Below are 27,533 nucleotides of genomic sequence, written 5' to 3'. Positions count from 1 at the left end.
TTATGGTCACTATCGCCAAAATGCTCTCCTACTGACACTTCCACCACTTGCCCGGCTACATTCCCCAGAATTAGGTCCAGTATCGCCCCCTCTCTTGTAGAACTTTCTACATGTTGGCTCAAAAAGCTCTCCTGGATGCACTTTAAGAATTCTGCACCCTCTAAGCCTTTCACACTCTGACTATCCCAATTTATATTGGGGAAGTTGAAATCCCCCACTATTATTACCCTATTATTTTCACACTTTTCTGAGATTTGCCTACATATCTGTTCCTCTATCTCCCCCTGACTGTTTGGGGGCCTATAGTACACTCCCAGCAAAGTGCTTGCCCCCTTTTTGTTTTTAAGTTCTACCCATATGGCCTCATTAGAGGAACCCGCTAATATATCATCCCTCCTTACAGCAGTAATTGACTCCTTAATTAATATTGCAACACCCCCTCCCCTTTTACACCCCCCTCTGTCTCGTCTGAAGATTCTATACCCCGGAATATTGAGCTGCCAGTCCTGACCCTCCCTCAACCATGTCTCCGTGATAGCAACAATATCGTACTCCCATGTGTTCAACAACAACTTCAGTTCGTCCACCATATTTGCAAGACTCCTTGCATTAAAATAAATGCCTTCCAGCCCTGCCATATTCCCTTTTGCCTTTGCATATTTGCTCTGCCTTGTTTTTTTCTCTGTATTTGGCTGTAAATCACCCCCTGCTATAGCTCCACTCTGTACCCCATCCCCCTGCCAAGTTAGTTTAAACCTCCCCGCAAGGATATTGGTTCCCCTCTGGTTCAGGTCTAAACCGTCCGACTTGTACAAGTCCCACCTTTCCCAGAAGCAGACCCAGTGATCCAGGAAACTAAAGCCCTCCCTCCTGCACCATCCCTTTAGCCACGCATTCATCTGTTCTATCTTCCCATTCCTATACTCACTAGCACGTGGCACCAGGAGTAATCCAGAGATTACAACCCTTGAGGTCCTGCTCCTTAATCCTTCACCTAGCTCCCTAAATTCTTGCTGCAGGACCTCATCCCTCTTTTTACCTATGTCGTTGGTACCAATGTGGACCACGACCTCTGGCTGTTCACCCTCCCCCTCCAGGACTAATAAACACAAGAACGCACGTTCAAATCCCACCATGGCAGTTTAAAAAAAAAAAAAAAATGGAAATAAAAAGCTGATATCAGTAAAAGTGACCATGATGCTGTCAGATCGTCATAAAAATCCAACTGGTTCACTCAACCTTCAGGGATGGAACCTTGCCATCCTTACCCAGTCTGACCTATACATAACTCAAGTCCAACACCAATGTAGTTGAATCTTGCCTGCCCTCTGAAGTGGCCTAGCAAGCCCCTCAGTTGTATCAAAAAATGCAACCAATGGTTCAAGGTGGCAACCCACCACCACCCGAGGGATGGACAATTAATGTAATCTTGCCAGTGTTAATGGATATTAAAAAGGAACTTTTGCTCAAATCAATACTGATCCTTGCCATTGTATTACTCTTGCAATAGTGCTAATGCATTTGTGTCCAACTCAGTCTTTGATGCCCTGATAAACTGAAGTTACACTTACTGTAGTCCTCCCATGTACAGATCTGGCTTGGTTAACATAGAAACATAGAAGATAGGAGCAGGAGTAGGCCATTCGGCCCCTCGAGCCTGCTTTGCCATTCAATGAGATCATGGCTGATCATTCAAACTCAGTACCCTGTCCCTGCCTTCTCCCCATATCCCTTGATTCCTTTAGCCTTAAGAAATATATCTAATCCTTCTTGAATATATTTAATGAATTGGCCTCAACTGCCTTCTGTGGTAGAGAATTCCACAGGTTCACCACTCTCTGGGTGAAGAAATTCCTCCTCATCTCTGTCCTAAATGGCTTACCCCTTATCCTTAGACTGTGACCCCTGGTTCTAGACTCCCCTGCCATCGGGAACATCCTTCCTGCATCTAGTCTGTCTAGCCCCGTTAGAATTTTATAAGTTTCAATGAGATCCCCTCTCATTCTTCTAAACTCCAGTGAGTATAAGCCCAATCAACCCAATCTCTCCTCATACATCATTCCTGCCATCCCAGGTATCAGTCTGGTGAATCTTCGCTGCACTCCCTCCACGGCAAGAACATCCTTCTTCAGATAAGGTGACCAAAACTGCACACAATACTCAAGGTGTGGTCTCGCCAAGGCCCTGTACAACTGCAGCAAGACATCCTTGCTCCTGTACTTGAATCCTCTCGCTACGAAGGCCAACATACCATTTGCCTTCTTAACCGCCTGCTGCACCTGCATGCTTACCTTCAGCGACTGGTGCACAAGGACATCCAGGTCTTGTTGCACTTGCCCTTCTCCCAATCTATTGCCGTTCAGATAATAATCTGCCTTCCTGTTTGACACCAAAGTGGATAACCTCGCATTTATCCACATTATACTGCATCTACCATGCTTCTGCCCAATCACCCAACCTGTCCCAATCATACTGGAGTTTCTCGGCATCCTCCTCACAGCACACACGCCCACCCAGCTTTGTGTCGTCTGCAAACTTGGAGATATTACATCTAGTTCCCTCGTCTAGATCATTAATATATATTGTGAATAGCTGGGGTCCTAGGACCGATCCCTGCGGTACCCCGCTAGTCACTGCCTGCCACTCACAAAAAGACCCGTTTATTCCAACTCTTTGCTTCCTGTCTGCCAACCAGTTCTCTATTTAAGTCAGTACCTTACCCCCAATCCCATGTGCTTTAACTTTGCACGCTAATCTCTTATGCGGGACCTTATCGAAAGCCTTCTGGAAGTCCAAATACACCACATCCACTGGTTCTCCCTTATCTATTCTACCAGTTACATCCTTAAAAAATTCCAGGAGATTAGTCAAGCACAATTTACTTTGTGTAAATCCATGTTGACTTTTTCCAATCCTGTCGCTGTTTAAGTGCTCTGGTATTACATCTTTTATAATGGACTCTAGCATTTTCCACACTACCGATGTCAGGCTTATGGTCTATAATTCCCCATTTTCTCTGCCACCTTTTTTGAATAGTGGGGTTACATTAGCTACTCTCCAATCCATGGGACCTGTTCCAGAGTCTATAGAATTTTGGAAGCTGACCAGCAATGCGTCTACTATTTCTACTAAGGCCACTTCCTTAAGTACCCTAGGATGTAGATTATCAGGCCATGGGGATTTATCGGCCTTCAATCCTGTCAATTTCCCAAACACCATTTCCCTACAAATACTGATTTCATTCAGTTCCTCCCTCTCATTAGACCCTATGTTCCTCAACATCTCTGGGAGCTTATTTGTGTCCTCCTTTGTGAAGACAGAACCAAAGTATGTATTTAAGTGGTATGCTATTTCTTTGTTCCCCATTATAAATTCCCCTGATTCTGACTGCAAGGGACCTACACTGGACTTCACCAATCTTTTTCTCTTCACATATCTATAGAATCAATATGTTTCAGACCAGGTTATGTGGGAAAGCATAAAGTGAGCACTACAATAGAAATTTAAGACACAAATGGAAAATTGGTTTGAAATTTAACAATGTGTAAGTGTTCAATGGGAGTGCAAAGATTCATTTAGTATAAGTTGGAACAATGACATTTCCAATATAAAATATTTATTACATAGTGTGGGATTTAACATTTATATACCTTACAAATGTAATGGTGGTTAAGTGATTATGTCCACTGGAACTATGAAATATCCTTAATAGTACATTTACAGATCATTCTTCCAGGCTTTGCTAGTGTCTGGAGAGAGACGCTTTGAGCCATATACAGTGAAGTACTGGCGGTTACAGGTCATGGTCACTGGTCGAATCACATTAAAAATTAACAAGAGTGAGATTTTTTTTCTGCATTAAACCCCCCCCCCCCTTGTATTTTCACCATCTATCACTTGACTGTTCATACATAATGAAGGAGAATTATAGAATTGTTCAGGGAACTTCAGCATGGTGCACGTGCTCTCAATATTCTGAAAGGAACAATGTGTTTGTGCAAAAGGTTTGGGGAAGAGCTGCCATAATAAATGGTACATTGAACAAAATGATACAAAATACATAATGTAAATGTTGTGTATTTGGCAACTTTTGCCCATTTATTTACAAGCATTTTCATTTAAGTCCCATATATTGAAATTTCCACTTGAATGCCAGCATTTATTCCCAGAAAAGAAACCTAGAATAGAGCTCCGTTGTATGCAATAATAAAACAGCAAGAATGATAGTAAATGTCTATGGGGAACAAACTGTCGATCATGTCAGCAAAAGTTGTTCGTTGTGATATTTAAAAATTTTTTTTTTTTAAAGAAGTCAAATGTAATTCTGCATGGATAGAGCTGAAGTCACACCCGAGAAAAAGAGGTTAGTTCGATGAAAGAGGAGCAGTTTGTCAGTGTTTTAAATGGTGAAAATGCATTGATTTGAAATTCAATAGGAAAGGTAAGATTGTGTAATTTATGAATATTAAACAAGTGAGTAATTTTGGCAATTAAGGAGCTCATGTTGCCAAATTTTCAGTGCAGCATAAATGGAACTGGGTCATACTGCAAACCAAATACAGTTTGGTAGCCTCGTGTCTGATATATACATATTATAAGCAAGGTACAAGACTTCCAACAATCATTTTATCAGTCCACTTAAAGAGTGAATTGAAACCAAAATTGCCAGAGGTTAGAAAATCCAATAAGCTAATAAAGTTCTCCTAGTAGCTCCCAATCCTATTACTGCTTCATCAAGACCCAAACCTCAGAAGCTGATAAGAACAGCTGTGGCTCAGTTGGTAGCACACTCGCCTGAGCCACAAGGTTGTGGGTTCAAGTCCACTCCAGGGACTTGAGCACAAAGCTAGGCTGACACTCCAGTGCAGTGCTGAGGGAGTGCTACGCTGTCGGAGGTGCCGTTTTTTGGATGAGACGTTAAACCGAGGCCCCATCTGCTCTCAGGTGGACGTAAAAGATCCAATGGTACTATTTCGAAGAGGAGCAGGGGAGATATCCCCAGTGGCCTGGCCAATATTTATCCCTCAACCAACAGAACAAAAACAAATCATCACATTGCTATTTGTGGGAGCTTGCTATGTGAAAATTGACTTGTGTTTCCCACATTACAACAGTGACTCTGCTTCAAAAGTACTTCATTGGCTGTAAAGTACTTTGAGATGTCTGGTGGTTGTGAAAGGAGCTATATGAATGCAAGCCTTTCATGTCTTTCTTGATCAGAAAAACACAGTCTCAACTCAGTCTTTTGTTGTTATTCATGGTGCCAAGTTAAGAGTGGAAAAGAAACATCTTTTTACATTCAAATATTGGTGTACATACTATTGCTTTAAAAAAAGGTAATAAAACAAAGCCCAGCCAAAAGGAACAAAACCATGTGGATAAACAAACTTTATCCTGTTTAGAGATAAAAAAGAGAAAGCAATTGCCAATGTTGGAAACCAGAAATCAACATAATAAACTCTGGAAATATGCAGCCGATCAATCAGTAGCTGAAAAGAGAAGAGATATTTCTGGGGAATGGTCTGATGTTTTGTCTTTTCAGGTGCTGACAGTTGTGTATGAACAGCATTTTCCCTTTGTATTTCTCTATCCAGCCTGTCTGTTGCTCCCAGTTCAACCCACACACTCATTGTCCTGCAGTGAACTCAATCCAGTCATTCATCACCATTGTCAGTACTAAGGACTCCATTACTTACAATAATGAATACAATTTGAATTTGATGGTGATATGCGAGAAGATGATTAAGCAGTATTGTCTATTAGCACAATGAACCTGGCATGCAGTGCCCCATATCCAGACACTCAGCAGATGTCAGCCCTTCTGCATCATAATAAAACACGCAGAAAAGCCAGAATACTTGAGGCTGGCAGGTGAATACCCAGCATGCTTGCTCATCTCAATCCTTGCTATGAATGCCATGGATCACCAATACAAAAATAGAACTTTCATTTATATAAAATTCAATTAAATACAACAGTCAAATAGATACCCTCCATTCTGAAGTATCCAGATTCAGCAAAATTAACTCCTGCGCCTAGCAGAATTCCCACATATTTGGGATCCCACATTAATGGAAGGAGGAAAATAAATATCCAGCGCTCAGTCAGAAAGATGCGGGTTCAAATCCCACTCGAGATATGAACACATAATTTAAGCTGCTGCTGCACCATTACCTCTGGGGTCGCCCAAGAATCTATCCTTTGCCCCCTCCTATTTCTCATCTACATGCTGCCCCATAGAAATCATCCAAGGATATGGCACCAGGTTCCACGTGTACACTGATGATGCCCAGCTCTGCCTCTCCACCATCTCTCTTCAGCTCTGCCTCTGTATTTTGGGATTATTTTCCTCCCCATCTCTGTAACCTCCTCCATCACTACAACCCTCAGCTCTGGCATCTTGTGCATCCACTCCACCATTCGCTGCTATGCCTTCAGCCATCTAGGCTTGAAGCTCTAAAATTCACTCCCTGAACCTCTCCACATCTCTCTCTTTTAAGACCCTCCGTAACCAAGCTTTTAAATCACCCAATCTCCTCCTCTGGCTTGCTGTCAACTTTTGTTTGCTTATGCTTCAGTGAAGTGCCTTGGGATATTTTTCTACATTGAATGAGCTATATAAATGCAAATAGCTGTTGTTCACATTTTATGTATCCTTTTACCTACAGCATGTTGGGAGATGGTCTGGTGGGAATGCCCTTTTAAATTAAGTTGACCTACAACATTTTGTTCGACACAGCTGACTTTTTTTTTAAAGATGTACTGCATATTTCTTTGTATATTTAAAAACAGCATCAGTGCAGAGCACCTTAAAATGTATATAACTTTTTTTTTAAACTGAGACAGCTAGGTGAGGGCTCAAGGCTCACAGTAGGCAATGTCACCAAGTTGAAAAGAGCAGGCACGAACACCAAGATAAATCCATTTTTAATCATTCGATGAAGGTCGGGCTTTAAAATCTCAGATAAAAAAAAGTTAAACAAAGACTGAAGCTGGATTTATACATCACTCTTTGGCAACTCAAATTGGTGTGAAACGTCTCCTGGAGGGGTCTCGCACTGCAAATTATTCACATTCTAAGGTGTCCCACCATGTTTGAGTGACTGCATGCTAAAAACCTCTTTGCAGTAACAGAAAAGTGGCAGCATAAGTGGCGTCGAAGGGAACTAAAGAGCACCAACTTTGAGGTCTGGGGTAGAATGAAATAGAATAGGAAATCATTTATTGAATCTTATTTCACACAGACAGCCACTCAGTTTGCATCCCCTTAAGTCTTTTGTAACAAATTAACTTTTTGAAGTTGAATAGTAATTTTGAATTAGCCTACTGATAATTCATTTTATTTAACATAAAAAGTGACCTGAATTATCTAAAATTCAAAAGGAAGCAGCACAAACATAAAATGATAATTCAGTGCCGACAACAATTCAAATAAAATTGAAAACAAATTCAAATTACAAGTAGAATCCCAATATATACAAATACTAAAAACTTTGAAACAGCAGTTTTCATCTCTTCCTCCAGAGGTCCCCAACATCCCAGAAAACCAGTCTTCAGCCAATTTGATTCACGCCACGCGATAGCAAGAAACGACTGAGCGCACTGGATACAGCAAAGTCAATGGGCCCCGACAACATCCCGGCTATCAGGCTGAAGACTTGTGCTCCAGAACTAGCTGTGCCTCTAGCCAAGCTGTTCCAGTACAGCTACAACACTAGCATATACCCGACAATGTGGAAAACTGCACAGGTATGTCCTATCCACAAAAAGCAAGACAAATCCAACCCGGCCAATTACTGCCCCATCAGTCTACTCTCAATCATCAGCAAAGTGATGGAAGGGGTTGTCGACAGTGCTATCAAATGTCACTTACTCACCAATAACCTGCTCACTGATGCTCAGTTTGGGTTCTGCCAGGACCACTCGTCTCCAGACTTCATTCCAGCCTTGGTCCAAACATGGACAAAAGAGCTGAATTCCAGAAGTGAAGTGAGAGTGACTGTCAAATGCTGCCTTCATGTCAAGGGCAAAGTGTGGCATCAGGAGCCCCAGTAAACCTGAAGTCAATTGGAATCAGGAGAAAGACTCCCCACTGGTTGGAGTCATACCTAGCACAAAGGAAGCCCCAGCATATCCAATCTTTCCTCAGCTATAATTCCTCAGCCCAGGCAACATCCTCATAAATCTGCTCTACACCCTCTCGTGCAATCACATCCTTCCTGGATTGTGGTGACCAGAACTGCATGCAGCATTGTAGCTGCGGCCTAACTAGCATTTTATACAGTTCAAGCATAACCTCCCTGCTCTTATATTCTATGCCTCGGCTAATAAAGGCAAGTATCCCGTATACTTTCTTGACCACCTTATCTATCTGTCCTGCTACCTTCAGAGATTTGAGGATATGCACGCCAAGGTCCCTCTGACTTCTGTGTCCTACCATTTATAGCTCACATCCCAGGAACGAATAAAAAAAATTAATTCATGGGGAACAATGAACCCCTGCTGTGTGTTGCAATGGGCCAAGATTTACAATATCACAACAAACTGAGAATTAGCTGAAGTAACTGTGCAACAAAACAGCTACATGAGTCAATTTGTAACTCTGGGGCACTCAAGTGCTGTTATCTTTAAAAGATATTGATTCAGCTGTACTGATCACAAAACAAAACAAACTTACTTTTCTTTAAACCAACAGAGGAATAAAATACAAGCAATTAAGTTGGCACTAGTTCAGTACAAAACCATCTTTCATTATTAAAATTAAAATCTTTCATCCATACAAGTGATGCATTAACAGACCTATTTGGTTAAGTAGTTTCACGCCTTTTACCAACTCTTTTAAAAGCAAACACACCTTTGTACCTTTGAAAAGAATTGAGCGCAGCTGCCTTGTATTTGATAATAACTCCCACTCCTAACATTTCTTTCATGTTGATAACAGCTATAATAACCAGAGCTATCAGTCATTCGGCAGGCACAATTACATGCTGCCCAATGGAAAGGCTACTATGGCAACGATTCCTGGTAGACTTCAGGTGAGTCAACATTTTTTTTTTAAAGTGGCCACAATGCCAATTCTCTAATTACTGGACTTATTGAGATAGTACCGCCCACCTTCTGCAATTCATTCAAAGTCCGGCCCATGATAGATGTAAACCATCAGCATTTCAACCCATGTGTACTCTTGGGGGATTATTTTGGCCAAAGGATGAAAACAGGTGCTAAATGGGTGAAGTGCTAATAAGACGAGCCTGTTTCAAAGTCCAGATTTAACACACAATTTTGGTCCTAATTGCTGATTACCATAATTTGAACTTGCCTGGAGGTGCCAGAACCAGAAACCTGCAGGTTTAGCACTCAAGTGCTGAATAGATGCAATTTTCGTGGAGCAGTATATGTGGGCTCCTCGCACCCACTTCCACTGAAGGCATGTAGTGGCACACAGCAGGATAGCTTAGGGACCGAGGGAAGAGAGGCACAGGTTCTCGGATGCGGCACTAGAGGTGTCTTGGTTAGACCCAATTAACTGTAATTTAAATAGAAGTTTAAATAAAACTTATCAAATCAAATTAAAATTTGGTTTGCCGGGGTGATGATGCACTCCAGTCCCCGCGGCACCCACCAGTCTCGGAAGGCCTCAAGTATGCCGGCGGACACCGCGTGCTCCATCTCCAAGGCCACCCGGGTGCGAACATAGCCATGGAAGAGAGGCGGGCAATCGGGCCGGACGACCCCCTCGACCGCCTGGACCTATTAATGGCCACTTTGGCCAGGTCCAGGAGCAGTCCTATGAGGAGGTCCTCCACACCGGGTGACCGAAGATCAGGGGCGTGGGACTGAAGTGCAACCAAAAATCGAGGAGCAGCCCCTTCAAATAATGGAACAGGGGCTGCAACCTCACACATTCTATATACACATGGAACACAGACTCAAGGCCGCAGAAAAGGTAGGCGGCCTGGGAGTCCGTAAACCTACTTAACATTTTATTGCACAGGACTGCTCCATGCAACACCCTCCAGGCCAAGTCCCCAATAGAAAAGGGGAGGACTCCCACATAGAAAGCCCTCCATTGGGGACCTCCGCCGGACGGCAAGGTGGCACGCCAGGGCGCGTCCGGTCAGCAGGTGAAGATACTAGAAGTCTTAGTAGAGGAGGAGAGATGTCCCGGGGTAAAGGAAGCCACCTCGCCCTCCTGTCCCTCTTTCCTGCAGCTGCTAGTGCTGCTCTGCCTGGCCTCCTCCCATTCCTCGTCCAGACCAAGGGGAACCCTCTTGCAAGATGCCCATGACCAAGCACGCTCTTTCTCCTGGTAACTCCTATAAGGTGCCCAATAACGTGGAGTAGCACATCATTTACTCTTTTTAGGTGAAGTTCTCAGAGAATTTCCAGAATAAATGTTGGTGAAGTGTCCCAGAAAGTCTCCCAATGTGTTTCAGAAGTCCTCTTCAGAGCTCCATCAGCAATGACTGTGAAATGGTGAGTATCCCTTTAAGTGGCAAGTATCCCTTTAAGTAGCGCTTGAAATCGACATCAGTGCCATGTTTACCCGCAAACAGCTGGTTGCTGTTAGGAGAAGGCGTTTGTTGAAGCCCTAGCCACCAAAACGCCATGCAGCTTCTTTAATGAGCTCTAGCAGGCATTTTAAGTGGCAATAAGCTGTTTAACAAACCTCCGGGCAACCGTTCCTAGCACTAGCTTCAACTCCTTTACCAAGATGGTGTCTTGCACTAAACGCGGGCTGAACCAGCATTTCAGCTTAAGACCCCCATCTTGGCCACCTCTTCAGTGCCTAAAGTATTCGGTGAGAATCACCCCTTAATGTTTAACAAGAAAAATCCTTTATTCCTCCACTGGGATTGCAGGCTGTCAATATCAGCCAATCAGTTCAATTCCAATGTAGGACTGATAGTTGCTGGGCCGGTTTGATAGGCTTTAGCTCTGCCTTCCAGTCAGAATCAATCAATCAATCAGATCAGATCAGATGGAGGGTGGGATTTGGAGCCCATCAGAACTAAACATTACTTGCTCCCACTGTCAGTGTGCACAAACTTGAAGCAGAGAATATTTTTAAATGAGATGATTTGAGGTTTAGAGTTATAGTTGAGTCTATGTATAACTTCATTGAACAAAAACTGAACAAACAAGATGCTTAAATTGAGCTTTCAAAGAATCTTTTGGGACACGCTGTTGTCTTGAGAGAGTTTATTTTCATCAAAACTTCATGCAGCTATTTTCCTTTCAGATAAGGAAGATAGTCCCTGGTATAAATGCATTAACTAGCTTAATTTGATCATTTCTGTCACTGCACAAAAATTGCCTTTGTTTGGAAGTAAAATAACTGGCACTGGAGTTTCACTTAAATTTTTTAAAATTACACAAAAAATTCATATTTAGTGTTTTTACTACAGGGTGCTATGATATTTGATGTGGAACCTTGACCACTTTGTAAATCAATTGTAGCACATGATTATGTTCGTTATCTTCAAATGCTGGGCTGGTTTCAGTTTGCTTGTATGCAGCGATCTTTTGTTTATTGTACAGTAACGGGGGAAAGAGAGCCCACAATGTTAAATGTAAAGAATGACATGAGAAATCAATAACAGTAAAATATAGAGTGGCGAGCCCAGACTGGAGGCAGGTTGTCAGGCACACCGAAGAGCACCAAATTCAGCTTCTGTGTCTGCAAACGGTGCTTTTGTGCATTTAAAAAAAGAAAAATACAGTGCATATTGATTTTTAATTTGCAGTACAAGAAAATAAATGATTAAGTTCAAAAGAGCAATACCAGCTAGAAATTGTTGGCAATAATAGTAGATGAATGCTTAACAACATATTTAAGCAGCATTCCTCTGTCCACTAGTTGAACCTCAGCATTAGCATGTTTATTTTAAATGGGTTAATGCCTTCATCAGTGCAATGCCGACAGGAGCATTTTAAGAATTTGCCTGCTGTTTTCACCAACAGTGATTTTTAAACACTCTACATTTTAAAGGTTTTAAAAACCAGAAATTGAAATGCACAGCAACTTAATCAGTATCTAAAAGATGAAAAGCAGATGCAAGTTTTGTCAGGAAACTTCATTAGTACTTGGCTCTAACATTGTTGTTTCAATAACACTGACTCAGTCTTTTCAAGAATGTTATGAAGTGAAATCAGCTATTACAAATTTACAGGCTGTGCAGTAGATATTTTAATGCGTTTGGCATCAATGGCTACGCCCATAAGTAAACCTTGCACCCCGCTGATCACCTTTGCGGTTCAATATCTAATTAAGCAATACCATGACACAGAGAACAGAACAAGACGCCTTCTTCAGTTGTGCAGGCAGGATTATTTTATGGCGAGTGTGGGGCGGGGGCGGCGACATTATTTGGATACAAACTTATTAGATCAGTGAAAAGCACTTCGAAAAAAAGTAGGTCAATTTTTCCAAAAAGGAATTTCACAATAAGGATTACATAGGATATACGGTTCAGAAACAGGCCATTCGGCCCAACCAGTCCATGCCGGCGTTTATGCTCCACTTGAGCCACCTCCCGTCTTTCCTCATCTAAATCTAAATCTATCAGCATAACTCTCTATTCTCTTTTCCCTCATATGCTGTGGTGTGGAGATGCCGGTGTTGGACTGGGGTGGACAAATGTAAGAAGTCACACAACACCAGGTTATAGTCCGACAGTTTTATTTGAAATCACAAGCTTTTGGAGCGCTGCTCCTTCGTCAGGTGGAGGAGCGCTAAAAGAGGCGTTCCACTCCTACCTTTAGGCGCTAAGCCGGCGGTCCAGAGGGATAGCGCCCAGGCGGGGCGCAGCGCGGGTGCGGTCATTTTTGCACTGACAGCAGACCCCGTGGTGCCGACCAGCTCTTAAAGGGGGAAGGGACGAATTGGTCTGCTGCCACGCCCTGCACACTGGAGCCTTGCAAAGAGGCCTCAACACTGCTGCTCAGCCCCAGGGAGTCATGGCAACGCCAGAGAAGGCCCGTCAGCGTGCCCTGCGCTTCTCAGAGGGTGATCTGGACATAATGGTCACAGCTCTGGAGGTGAGGCGCAAGATCTTGTTTCCAGAGAGTGGGAGGAATCCAACCCACCATGACTACACCAAAGCCTGGAAGCAGATCGCCCAGAGGGTGACGTTCACCGGCGAGGCCCCCAGGACCCACAAACAATGCCGTAAAAAATACAACGATCTGACCAGGATTGTGAAGGTGAGTAGCCTTTCCAGTCTCCTCCTCATTCTTGCATGTACACCTGACATGATGGGCAAAGGGAGCTGAAAGTCCTATTGGCCAGCCCTCAGCCAGCAGCATTGGGACAGTCATGAGCATCAAATGGCCATTCGGCACTCTACACTTTGGCCAAGCTATTCCACCATGGGAGGCAGTGCGCACTACATCAGGGCTTCACTCTGTCCAAGCTATTCCACCATGGGAGGCAGTGCACACTACATCAGGGCTTCACGCTGTCCAAGCTATTCCACCATGGGAGGCAGTGCACACTACATCAGGGCTTCACTCTGTCCAAGCTATTCCACCATGGGAGGCAGTGCACACTACATCAGGGCTTCACTCTGTCCAAGCTATTCCACCATGGGAGGCAGTGCACACTACATCAGGGCTTCACTCTGTCCAAGCTATTCCACCATGGGAGGCAGTGCACACTACATCAGGGCTTCACTGCGCACTTACAGCCCGTCCTTTCTCTTGCAGGCTAAAGTAGCGTTTAATCGCCAGGCCCGTGCCAGGGGTGGCCGCGCCAAGCTGCAGAAGCTCACTCGGCTGGAGGAGCGCGTGTGTGTGCTCATGGGAGCCCGTGTGATTGTCCCCACAGCGTGCGGTGTATCCGACCCTCCACTGCCCGGCAATGGTAAGGACCTCGCCTTTTGGCCCTCTCGCGTCGCACTGGCCCATCCGAGCTACCTCCTTTGCCACTGTCCCACCAATGCGCTGAATCCCACCAGTCCTAACTCCCTCGCTGACGCCGTCTCCTCACTCTGAAGCTACTCTTGTGCATTCCTGCTTTCAGCTGGTGACGACCAGGACCCTGAAGCTGCCAGTGACAGCACCTCCGACCAGAAGGAGGAGGAGGAGCAAGCCGGACCTTCGGGGGAACAGTCACGTCCCGCAGGAGAGGAGGAAATGCTTGACACCTCCTCACTGGACGAGTGCCTGGAGGAACTGTCGCAGGGCAATGCAGCTTCTGGGACCAGTGGCGTCCAGCCACCCAGCAGCCGTGCGCGTGGCCCGCGGCCTTCCCCCCCAAAGGGGGGAAGGATCAGAGGGGAGTGCTGCTGCTCGGCACACTCGCCGTCACCAACGCGGCAAGGGTCCCCTAGTTCGGCCCCCTCCTCCCCAGCGGGAGAGTCGCGACTCCAGTCCGGACACCTTCACTTCGGAGGAGGTGCGGAAGCTGGATAAGATGGCCGACGACTCGGACCGGCGCCACACGGAGCTCATGAGCGTGGTGGGGCGCATGCCTGAGGCCATCGAGTCGCTGGCGACCAGTGTGCGCGAGTTCGGGGCAGCAACTGCCGCGAGTGGCCGCATGCTGACTGATGCCGTCAAGACCCTGGCGGATGTGATGCGCGCGCACACCAGGACCACAGGGCCACTCACTGCTGCCACATGTGCTGTCTCAGGCAGGCATCGCCAGGGCAGGCGCCGCGCTGGACCATCCCAGCAAGCCGCCCGTCGGCTGATTGCTGCGGATCCTGCAGTGCGGGCCCGGCCGAGTGCCACCGCGCCACAGCACCAGCCAGCGCATCCCAGACGCCAGCTGGCCCACATTGCGCCATCCGTCACCGCCATTCCCCCTCTGGGGCGTCAACGGCAAGCGGCTGCAGCTGATGGTGGCCAGGCTCAGGTGCGCCACTCAGCAGACGGCCCCTCGAGGCCCAAACGCCATGTAGGCCGCCCCCCAGCGGCATCTGGCGGAAGGGCATTTGAGCCTCAGGCGCCTTCCCCCAGCCTCGCAGCAGCCACTGGGCAGAGCTTGCGAAGGAGCAGCAGGCAGGGCAGGGGAGGCAAAATGCTGGCCAAGGTCTCGCCCTCGCGGGCCACTCAGTAGAGGGTGTGGGCAGCTTTCCTTTAATATGGCGGTGGCCATCTTTATTTTGCCCATGGTTGTGCTTTTGGAGGGCTTATTTTTTGCGTTAGGCCGACGTTGAGGCCCGGTTTGAAGAAAGGTGGAGTGGCTCCTCCCCAGTTTGTGGGAGTGAGTCGTTTGTTGGGCTTTTTGTGGGGCCCGTTTATTGTTTTTGGGGATTCATGTGGGAAGGGCTTTTCATTTTTGTGCAATAAAAAATTATCTTTATTCATGCAGTCTCCATGGTTGTTCTTCTTAGTGTTTGTTGGCTTCGCCGGCTGAGGGCTTGCGGAGCGGCTGCATTCATCTTCCCTCATGGCCCCTGGCCATTCCCTGACAGGGGGCTTAGAAGTACCGTGTAATAAGGTGGCGTCGTGCGGCCCTTGGCCCTGGTCGCTCCCTCCTGGGAACGTACTCCTGCTCCTCCTCCTCCTCCTCCTCCTCATGCTCCTCCTCCTGAGGTGCTGGTCCAACGTCAGGTGGCAGTGCCTGAGTCCTGCAGATAGCCAGGTTGTGTAGCATGCAGCAAACCACCACAAATTGGGAGACCCGGTCCGGCGAATACTGGAGAGCTTCTCCGGAGCGATCAAGGCAGCGGAACCGCTGCTTGAGGACCCCAATAGTTAGCTCGATGATGTTGCGGGTGGTTTGATGGCTCTCGCTGTAGGCCTCTTCAGCAGCGGCCCTGGGCGCGCGGAGCGGGGTCATGAGCCAGGTGCACAAAGGATAGCCTTTGCCCCCGATGAGCCATCCTCTTGGGGGAGGCTGTGCCTGGAACATGTCATGCACAGTACTCTGCCGCAGGATAAAGGCATCGTGGCTGCTGCCTGGGAAGCTGGCATTGACTGCCATGATGCGCTGCTTGTGGTCACATACCAGCTGCACATTCAGAGAATGGTAGCCCTTCCTGTTGCAATACTGCTCGCCATGCTCCAGAGGGGCCCGCAAAGCCACATGCGTACAGTCAATGGCGCCCTGCACCAAGGGGAATTCCCCGAGTCTGGCAAATCCCAATGCACGCTGATGCTGGCTCTCGAGGGCCATGGGGAAGGAGATGAATTGGCTTCTCCTTCTGAACAGTGCTTCGGTCACGTGGCGGATGCAGCGATGCGCGCCATACTGGGAGATGTTTGCTATGTCCCCAGCAGCGTATTGGAAGGAGCCGGTGGCATAGAAGTTCAATGCCACCGTCACCTTCACTTCCACCGACAGAGACGTCCTGCACCTGAGCTTTGGCCGCAGATCTCGGCGAAGCAGGTGGCAGATCTCTGCAATCACCTCCTTTCGGAATCGGAGCCTTCTAACACATCGCGCGGCACTCATGTTTAGGTAGGAGCGCTGCTGGCGGTATAGCCTGACTGGGTAAGGCCTACGTGGCCGACGCCTGTAGCCCCTTCTGCCTCTAGCCAGGGCTGCCCCTCTCACAATGCGTCTGCGAGCCCTACGGACATGGCGCTGCAGCTGCGCGTTGGCACCCCATGCAGCCCCCATCAAATCCTGGCAAACAGTCTAATTTCCAAATGGCCACTTGCAGCGCTATTGCCCGAGTCCAAAAATACCTGGCTCTTGCTGCTTGAAACCAGTTAGCTATCCTCCTTGTTGTGTCTCCAGAAATGCGTTGCACAAGACTGTTTTCTGAAAAAAGGATGGCCTTTATACTGGAGAGGACGTTCCCTTTAATTAGCGCCCCCCGGGGCCCGCGCTGGTTGTGTTGCGTTCCTTTTTCCAAACGCTCCGGCCGCCCGCCGCACAATGGGGCGGTCCGACTGAAGTTTGCAATCGGGGCGGCCAAAGGGCGTTGCACGAGGATGTGACGTCATTTTCTGCGCGCGCATCCGGGCGGGCGCTAAACTTTGCGCCGGCGCTAACGGGCAACTTAATTTGGGGCGGGGCGCAAACTGCGCTGCGCCCGGGCGCTACACGCATAGCGCCCGGAAATCACTTCTCTTAAGGCGCTAACTGCTGGCGCAAGCGACTGAAAATCTAGCCCTAGATCTTTTTTCAAGAGAAAAGAGACCCAGCCTGTTCATCCTTTCCGGATATGTATACCCTCACATCTCTGCACCCTCTCCAGTGCCTCTATATCCTTTTTATAATATGGCGACAAGAACTGTACGCAGTACTCGGTGTGGTCTAACCAAGGTTCGATACTTTCAATTCTATATCTCTAGAAATAAACACTAGTGCTTGGTTTGCTTTTTTAAGGCCTTGCTAACCTGTGTCGCAACTTTTAGTGATTTGTGTATTTGTACTCCGAGATCCCTTTGTTCCTCTACGTCACCTAGACTCGTGCCCTCCAAGTAATAAGTGACCTCCCTATTCTTCCTACCAAAATGTAATACCTCATATTTACCTGTGTTGAATTTCATTTGCCAATTATCTGCTCATTCTACAAAGGTTATTAATGCCCTCCTGTAATTTGTTACAGTCCTCCTCAGTATTGACTATCCCCCCCAATTTGGTGTCATCTGCAAATTTAGAAATTGTGTTTTTAATTCCAAAGTCTAAATCGTTAATGTAACTTGTGAACAAGTGTTCCCAGCACTGATCCTTGTGGAACACCACTACCCACCTTCTGCCACTGTGAATAGCTACCCTTTACCCCTACTCTCTGCTTTCTGTCTTGAAGTCAGCTAGCTATCCATTCTGTTACTTGTCCCCGGACTCCACATTCTCTGACCTTGTTCATCAGTCTATTATGGGGTACCTTCTCGAAGGCCTTTTGAAAATCTAGTGCTGCACTGTCGGAGGGGTCGTCTTTCGGATGAGACGTTAAAACCGAGGCCCCGTCTGCTCTCTCAGGTGCATGTAAAAGATCCCATGGCATTATTTTGAAGAAAAGCAGGGGCGTTATCCCCGGTGTCCTGGCCAATATTTATCCCTCAACCAACATAACAAAAACAGATTATCTGGTCATTATCACATTGCTGTTTGTGGGACCTTGCTTGTGCGCAAATTGTCTGCCACGTTTCCCACATTACAACAGTGACCACACTTCAAAAGTACGTCATTGGCTGTAAAGCATTTTCAGACGTCTGGTGGTCATGAAAGGCGCAATATAAATGCAAGTTTTTCTTTCTTTTTAAATTACATCTACTGCATTACCATTGCCTACTCTCTCTGTTACCTCTTCAAAAAATTCAATGAGGTTGGTCAAGCAAGACTTTCCCTTTAGAAATCCATGCTGACTATTCCTTATTATACTTTTGGTTTCTAGATATTCTTCTATTTTCTCCTTTAGTAGGGATTATTTTTCCTACCACCGATGTTAAGCTGACTGGTCTATAATTCCTTGAACATGTTCTATCCCCCTTCTTGAATATAGGTAATACGTTAGCTATCCACCAGTCCTCTGGCACTACTTCCTTTTCTAATGAATTATTAAATATGTGTAGTAATGCCTCTGCTATCTCTTCCTGGATTCTTTCAAAATGCGTGGATGCAATCCATCCGGACCAGGGTTTTTAATCCTCCGAGTTTTAATCTCATCATCCAATGCCACGTGCACCTGTTCTATCTCCCTGGTAAATACTGAAGCAAAATAATTCTTCAATATTTCTGCCATCTCTCTCTATCGCTGCCTGTGGTATTATCCTGTTCATCCGAATGGCCTTTTTCCCATCCTGACCTTACTTTTTTTAATGGATGTGCCTGTAAAATATTTTACTATTTTGTTTTATGTTCCTTGATCATTTAATTTCATAGTTCCTCTTTGCCTTCCTAATTTTTTTTCTTACTTCTCTCCTAATCCCTTTGTATTCTCCCTTATTAAGGTTCAACTAGAAACATTACTTCCATTAATCTAACAATTCAAATAAAACAAATGAAACCTCTAAAGCACAAAGTCCAAGTGCCACTTGTGTGTTGCCAGTCTATCAATAACTTTGGTGCTATTCACTGCAATATCTTACTTAACATTTGGAAGCACAAGCTCAACTAATCGGTTTTCACTGGTCAAATTGCAGAACTGACTTGCTCTGGAAGAACCTTAGTTGTTTCCATGTTCTATCAAGTGATCTGAGGCACGTTCTTTCAAAAGGAGTGCCCCGATACAAAAAAACCCACCTCAACACACTGCCTTTGACTGTGCTGCGATCTCGCATGCACCACCACTTGTTCTCCTATCTCGTTGGAATGCAGACTGAAAAGAACTCGATTGAGATGAGGCCGATTGTGGACCAACATACTGTGTCATCTTTACATTAAATATATGAATGAACAGAAAGCATTCCTCTGGTGAAATACATTTATTTCTTATTGTTCATTGCATTATTGTTCCGTGTACTATAGAAAACACAACACGCTACCCCCGTTAATAGGCTGAATTATTTTACAAATGAAAAATCCTGACAGGCCATTGGTATTTATACATCAACTAGTAAATGTGAAGTGCACTGCCGATTGACATTATTCTTGGTGCATGTTGTCAACTAACATGGTATACCTGGACCTAGACTCCCATGGCTAAATAATGAAAGAACATTAGCATCAGTTGGCAAAAAAATGTCACAAAGGGACACAATGGTAATTCATAATTGACGTAAGAAAACTACTAGGCACTTGGTCTAAGTGTTAAACAAAGCTTTAATCAACTATTTTACAACATGGAGATCTAGTTGTGTCCTTCACTAGTTCCTGTAAAAGAATGTCCTGAGCAAGCTGGGCCCATGCCCAAGTATTTATACTCTCCCCGGACAGCGCCACCAGCAGGCCGCCCAGTATTATTTCATAAGTAATTTCCACATGAATGACAAGATTCATGTCAATAATTACAACAAAAACAAAGAGGAAAGTTAGAAGAAAAAGATGCTGGATTTCTGAAAACAAAAACATAAAAAGTTAGATAAAGTCAAGTCGGGCAGCATCAGTCCTGAGCAAAGGTGTTTAGACCTGAAATGGCAACTGACTAACTTCGGTTTCTCCAAAGATGCTGCCTGATCTGTTGAGCAAGTCCAGCTTTTTCTGTATGAGTTAAGAATTTTTTTTTCCGCGCAGAGGGTTATTAGAACATGGAATGCTTCACTGATAGTGGCTACCGAGACAGACTACAGCATCCAAGAGGGAACTGGGATGGTTATTCAAATAGCAAGAACATAAAATAATATGGAAAGGGGGCAGCAAAATGGGATTCAAGGAGATAGCTCTACTTGAAGAGCTGGCACCAGCATAGGCATGATGACCTGAATGGCTCCTTCTTTGATGTTCTTTCTATGATTTATACATAATTGATGGAGAGGGTAAAGAGAGAAGATACAACACTGTGTGCCACAGTATTATAGATGGGGCCCAACCAATGTCTAATGCAAGATCATAACCCTGCATTTATCTACATTAAATGCCATCTATCAGATGCAGGCCCATTCCCCCATTACATTTAGATCCAATTGTAATTTTGTTTTCCCTCATGTGTTATGACAGATCTCCATGTCAACCTCAAACTTGAACATTTCCTAACACTGATCCCTGCGGGACTCTACTGGTAACCGGTCTCCACGTGGAATCACTACCATTGATGACAACTCTCTGTCTACGAGGTTGAAACTAATTCGCTATCCTGCCCAGGATTGGTTCTCCACTCCCACATGACTTTATCTTGTAGAGTAACCTATTGTGTGGCACCTTGTCAGAAACTTTTTTTGAACATCAAAATATACCATGTCTACAGGGCTACCTACCCATTGCCTATTGAAGAATTCAATCAGAATGCAACGACAGGACCTCCTTTTCCAGAAGCCATGTTGCGAGTCACTCGGAACCCCTTGTCGATCAAGGTTGTCACACAGAGAATACCTAATGATCCATTCCAACAACTTTCTTATAACTGACATCAAGCTTATGGGCCTATAATTTTTCGGTTTGGATTTGTTGCCCTTGAATATTGGTACTACACAATCTTCCTGACAGTCCATAGGAATTATCCCAAGCTCCAATGAGCTAAGCAAGGGGCTCACTTAGCACCCTTGGGTAAATGCCCTCTGGATCAGCTGGTCAAACTTATTTGAGTTGCCTTTTTCATTCCAGGATTACATCGGCATCTACGTGATATTTATATCTTTAGTGGCAACTATACAATACATTAATGGTAACTGAACACAGTCTACTGAAGTGAAGACTGATGCAAAGTAGCCATTTAAAAGCTATGGGAGTCCACCTGAATCTGCCCTACCGAATCCTTCAGCAGCTCTCTGCAGTCTATGATCATCCTCAGACCCCAACATAATTAAATATTTTCTTATTACTGCTACAATTATTCACAATCGTCTTTTCCTCTGATCTTTTGGCTGCTCTGATAGCAGCTTTCATTATATAGTGCCTTTACTGTAAAGAAACTTTTCAAGGTGCTTCACAAATACATTCTGGGACGAACAATGAAGTGAGGACATACACACTAAATGGTAAAACTTTACAATGAGTAGAGAAGCAGAGAGAAACTTAAGAGTTCACATAATGGGCTCAATTTTAACTCAGGTGCGGGGAATTGTCGGGTTCCCCGAATTTGGTGTTTCCCACACGAAGCTAAATGGGTCTGTGAGATTGATGCAATTTTCACTCAATTGGCCAATTGATTTCCAACGTGTGGGGAAGCCTTGGCAATTGAGTATTTCCAGTCAGAAAGTCGCAGAATATGACGTCATCATTGCTGTTGCTTTTAGGGCCCACAGCAAGCTTTGCTTCTTCTGCAGGCTCCCAAACTTCACCATTGAGATGGCACAGGAGCCTGCAGGAGCAATGGCCAGCGGGAGGGCAAGAGCTGCCCCCAAATTTGACGAGGCTTCACGCCAGGCATTGCTGGATGGTGCTAGGGCCCACAGGGAGGTCCTGTTCCCTTCTTCAGGGAGGAAGAGGCCTCCCAGTCAGACCAAGGCTGTGTGGCTACAGGTGGCAGGGGAAATCAACTCCTTGGGGCTCACACGGCGCACCTGGATGCAGTGCAGAAAAAGATTCCATGACCTTCATCGCACTGGAAAAGTAAGTACTGTATGAAGTTTCCATCACCCTCAATCTGATCCCCATTGCCTTTCCTCACCAGCACTCGGCTTTAGCAATCTCTTCCTCCACATCCAACTTGACACTCACATCCATGCACCCTTACCCATTCCCTCTCTCTCTATGTTCACATTCACATAACTATTCCACCATGCAGCCCTCACACTCCCTCTCACTCTGATGCTTTGAACACAACTGACAACACATAGGGAGGGCCCTTGGTCTTGCAACCTCACTCCATCTTTGTCTCCTTCTAAGTATCTATGCTATGCAATCTCTGCACTCACTCCTTCATTCTCACTCAACCTCCACTTGTCTCCCTCATTGCAGGAAAAGAGAGCTCACAACAGGAGAGCGCGAGCCAGGACAGGAGGAGGGCCGCCCTTATTAGCCCAGCTCAACCCCTGGGAGGAAGGTGTCCTGGAGATTGTCGGGGCTGACATAGATGCAGGAGTTGGGGAAGGAGAGACAGGTGCATCCCCGCAAGCTGGTGACAGAATAGTTTTCCATCTGTCTCATTGGCATTGCATGAGTCGCTGATAATGATTCTGAAGCTACATCATATGGACTTATGATGATCTGCAAAATGCAATGTGCATGTAACCTTGGCATCACATCTCTAACTTTTTCCTTGACTCCCCCACAGGACCATCGAGAGCCCCCGTCCCCACTGTGCAGGCGGGAGAGCCTGAGCAGCCAGACTCCTCAGAGGAATCTGCAACATCTGAGGGCGCAGCGTCAGCAGAAATAAGCACACCCAGCACCAGCGCAGACACTCACACCTCGGTGGGACCTTCGGGACATAGAGTAGAGTTGTCACCTGGTGTATCACAGCTCACAAGTGAGCATCAGCAGATTGTGGAGACAGGGACAGCAGTGGAGAGTCCTCGTCGGAGGGCGCAGGACTCTGCCAGCTCGGCTCAGCTGCATGTCGACCCTCTGCCTCTGGGTTCATCCGTAAGATCAGAGGTGATGGAACTCCAGGCACAGATGCAGGAGTCTCTGGCAGGTTTTGTCTCTAGGGTCGCTGCGAGTGAGGAGCGAATGGAGGAGTCCATAGCGAACATGAGCAGAGCCTTTGTGGAGTCATTGGCGCATGAACACGGAAAGGATGGCTACCTACGTGGAAATGATTGCTGCCTCCGTGGTAAGGCTGACTACGGTAGAGGAGAGGAGGGCTATGGCCATGGAGGAGGTTAGTCGCCAGGGTATGGAAAACATGGTGAGTGTTCAGAATAGAATGACATCTCTTGAGGAGCGATGGGCATCTATTGAACAGAGAAACCAGACCTTCATGGAAGTCCTTCTGAGTAGGACTGCCATTGCAGATACGGGTCCCCATGGCCCCCCTGATGTGCAGCAAGGTGCTCTCAAGCCACTTGCAGGCACTGAGGGGGACCTGACCCATGAGAGGGAGGTTGGTGGCAGCCCTCAAGGAAGTGGGGACTCCTCTCCAAGCGCTCACACTTCCATGCCACTGCAGAGCCCTCGGTCAGAGCCCCACCGGAGTCCATACCCAACTGAGATAGACGTCTCAACTCTTGCACAGCCGCAGGAGCAGCAGACTGCTGACGAGCCCTCATAGGCTCACCACCCCAGAGGACGCCCGCCAAAGGTGTCGAGACAGGAGCAGCAGGAAAGTGAGCAAGGGGCCTCCACATCTGCTGAAGCCACAGGGGAACCAATACATAGGAGCACGCGTAAGAGGAAAATAAAGCACAAATAGTCACAAGGGCAGTCATTTGGGTGAAATGTTGTGTATTTTGTAAAAATGCCATCAGTTGTTTGTTTTGCATAAAAATTCTGATGGCAGCTTCTGCAGTTGTGGCGTGTGTCATTTCGCGAATGGGGCTGGAGGTCCTCTAATACCAAGAAGGGAAGGAAAAAAAGGCCTCCCATGCTTCTGGTAGATGCCTCAGTTGAGGAAGCGCTGAGTGAGGCTGGCGACAGTGGTTTCGCAGGAGGTCACACTGGAGAAGTGTGTGAGACTCCAACCTTCCACAGGTGTGGTTAGGCCTGGTAAAAGTTACCCCAGGCCTGAAACAACAAAGTCCTGCCACCTGCAAATGATGGCTGATCAAATCTCCTCTTTAATGGTTGACCTGCAGCTGATAGTCAGCAAGCCAATAGTGTTCCCGCCAGGTTTCACAAGCATGATCCCCACCAGGCACGTTTTACATGGGAAAAGGGTTAAACAGACAAGGGCCTGTTAAAATGGGATTATAAATGCCAATGAGTGCTGTTTAAGGGCCTAAAGACCATCAGACACGCCTGGGTTAAAATGGCTAGGTGTCGGGAACCAGGGTGGGGGGTGGGTCCCGACCCCCAGGTTTCGCGATTTTAACCCCCCACACACTTCAAAGCCCGCCTGACGGCTGAATTAAAATCGAGCCCAATATCTTTAAAAACCTGTGATCTCATGTGTTATTAGTAGGATCATAAAGTAGAAAAGAGGCAATGCTAAACCTGAACAAATCATTAACTATGCTGCAGAATACTGCACCCAGTTTTGGGTACTCTGCTTAGAAAAGATGTCAAAGCCATGGAGAAGATGCAGAAGAGACTCACTAAGATGATACTTGGGATGAGAGAGAGTAGGCAATTTGGAGCTCTTTTAATTGAACAAAGATGGTGAAGGAGATTGATAAATATGTTCAAAATTATTATGGGTTTCGATAATGTGAATAAGGAAAATTTCCACTGGTCAGTGAGTTGGTAACTAGAGAATGTAAATTTATCAACAGATTGAAAGGAGGGGTCAGAAAACGTTTTTGTTAAAAAATAGTAAACACACAAAGGGGTTTTGGAACATGGAATGCCTTGCCAGAATCACCACTGACAGCAGATAACTTTTTAAAAAGTGGATAAATATTTGAAAAATAAAAATTCAGAAGGGCATAGGGGGAATGGGAACAAATGATTCGCTTTTCCAGCCGTGGCTCAGTTGGTAGTACCCTCGCCTCGGCATCAGAAAGTTGTGGGTTCAAGTCCTAATCCAAAATCTTGAGCACAAAAACAATCTAGGCTGACACTCCAGTGCAGTGCTGAGGGAGTGCTGCACTGTCGGAGGTACCGCCTTTCAGATGAGACGTTAAACAGAGCCTGCTCTCTCAGGTGGACATAAAAGATCCCATGGCACTATTTTGAAGAGGAGCAGAGGAGTTATCCCCAGTGTCCTGGCCAATATTATCATTCAATCAACACCACTGAAACAGATTAACTGGTCATTATCACATTGATGTTTTTGGGAGCTTGCAGTGTGTAAATTGGCTGCTGCGTTTCCTACATTACAACAGTGACTCCACTTCAAAAGTAATTCATTGGCTGTCGAGCGCTTTGGGACGTCCGGTAGTTGTGAAAGGCGCTATATAAATGCAAGTCTTTCTTTCATTCATTGAGCTGCAACATGATGGACTAAATGGCCTCCTTCTGCGTTGTACAATTCGATAACTGGACCTTGCAAAGTTGTACTGGACTTCCCACGGGTACTTAATTTATATTTTGATATCAGTAACACTTCCAGGAGAAGTTTTTAAACTTGAAAGGCAGGATAACAGTAGACTCCAAAATGCACCAAATCTATATATATTTTTTTAACTGGCTCTTGAGCTGTGGGCAACACCAGCAAGGCCACATCTAATATTTTGAGAAGGTGATACTGAGTCACCTTTTCAAACCGCTGTAGTCCTTATGATGATGGTATTCCCACGACGGTGTTGGGTTGGGAATTCCAGGATGTTGATCAACAACCATGAGATATCATTGTTCTGACGAAAGGTCATCGACCTGAAAATTTCACTCGGTTTCCCTCCACAGATGTTGCCCTGACATGCTGAGTATTTTCAGCATTTTCTGTTTTTATTTCAGATTTCCAGCATCCACAGTATTTTGCTTTTGTGACTGACTATGAGTTATCAACATTTTCAGAGGCTGGACGGTGTCCCCATACACCACCACCCCTCCTTCCCCATTCCCTCCTCCAAAATATATCTCATTAGCTTCAGCACTCAAATCCTCTTCAGTCAATACTGTTGCAAAGCTAGATTTTTTTGCACTTTAGGCTACATAGGAACATACAGAACCAGAAAAGACCACTGCAGTCCATGTAGCCAATTCCTGGTCCCCCTCTCTCCTTGCAGTCAAACATTGGTTATACTTATGATAATCCAATAGCCCTCTGTATTTAATCTAATGGATTGTTTCCACTTGTTGTAAGGCCTATATTTGTGGGCTTTTGAGAGCGCTCAGCTTCTTTGGGGCTGTGTCAGCTATTTTTGGTGTTGCAGATCATCTTTTGCCAATGTTCTAGGTTGCAATGTATGGGCCCGACTCAAACCTTTTGAGGATAACAATGTATATGTGGGGTGGGGAGGGAAGAGAGGAGTTTTCCAGACACTAAACAGAAAACTTCATTTTAAAAGATTATTTTGGAGAACAGGATCTGTTAAAAAAGTAAAGGAATACTCGAGGTATTTCACAGACTTTCGCATCAGTAACATGCTGTTAGTTCCTCATTGGTAGAGAGCTGATTATAATTTCTCACTTCGCTCATCTTGAATTTCAACAGCAGCTATCATTGAAATTAGGCACAAAATAAAAAAGTCTACATATTTGCTTCTTGCTTATAATTCTTGATCTGCTTATGCTTCCTCGCTTTTAAAGTGTGAGTTTTTCCTGACAGCACTCATGCACAATAACTTGGATGTTTCCAATTTCATTGCTGTGACTAACTGTTATTGCGTCACCTAATGCAAGAGTGAGAAGGATGATATACTGGGTGAACTTCAAATCATCATCACATACTACAGATAAAAGCAAGCTCTTAATACAGGATGACTAAACACGACCTCTTCTCTACTACAAAACAAAAATATGCCCTTTTCACTCCCTCCTACACAAAAGAGGAACAAAATGTGATCTTGGGCCTCTCCCAGTGCTGTTGTGCAACTATCCACTCAGACCGAGAAGGAACAGGCAGAAGTGACTTTCTAATTCCTGCCTAGAGATGGGGTGGGAGGGTGGGGGGAAAGCAAATGTGGGAAAGCAGTGCCAAGCCTCTTCTCACTATTTTCATCCAGAAGACTTAGTTGGAAAAAGTTAGAAACAATACTTACAAAAATGTTTCCAATTCCATTTACAAGAAAAGATTGTCTAAATGTATTAAGAGAAAGACAATGGTAAAGGGGAATGTGGGTGGATGCAGGAGAGATAATAAGGAAATGGCAGACTTGTTAGATGAGTACTCTGTCCACTGTGAAAACTGATAGAAAGGATTGTCTCAGTTTTCACAGTGGACAAAGAGGACAAAATACCAGCTGCACAAGTCAAGGGGAGGAACTTTGTGACTTTCATAAGAAAAAAATGGAACTGGAGAAAATAATGGAACTCAAGATAGACTAATCTCCAGAACCTGATTGTTTCCACCCCAGTGTTTCAGAAGAAATACATGGGGAAATTGCAGATA

The 27,533-nt window shown here is 45.6% G+C and overlaps 1 protein-coding gene across 2 annotated transcripts in view; it reads right to left on the bottom strand.

The window, feature by feature from the left end:
* atp8b1 (ATPase phospholipid transporting 8B1) overlaps positions 1-27,533 on the bottom strand; it is a 225,627-nt gene that overhangs the window by 119,900 nt on the left and 78,194 nt on the right. Inside the window, exon 1 of one of the 2 annotated variants that reach the window (XM_085974407.1) lies at positions 8,855-8,903. The exons of the other annotated variant lie outside the window; for it this stretch is intronic. The gene's annotated coding sequence lies outside the window, so the exon portion shown is untranslated. Of the gene's footprint in view, positions 1-8,854; positions 8,904-27,533 lie in introns of those variants that run through there. 2 annotated transcript variants of the gene reach the window in all.

This window comes from Somniosus microcephalus, chromosome 2 (genome assembly GCF_052327205.1).
Source record: "Somniosus microcephalus isolate GS21.2 chromosome 2, FLI_Smic_1.0, whole genome shotgun sequence".
NCBI lineage: Eukaryota > Metazoa > Chordata > Chondrichthyes > Squaliformes > Somniosidae > Somniosus > Somniosus microcephalus.
This window is presented reverse-complemented; position numbering and strand designations above follow the sequence as displayed.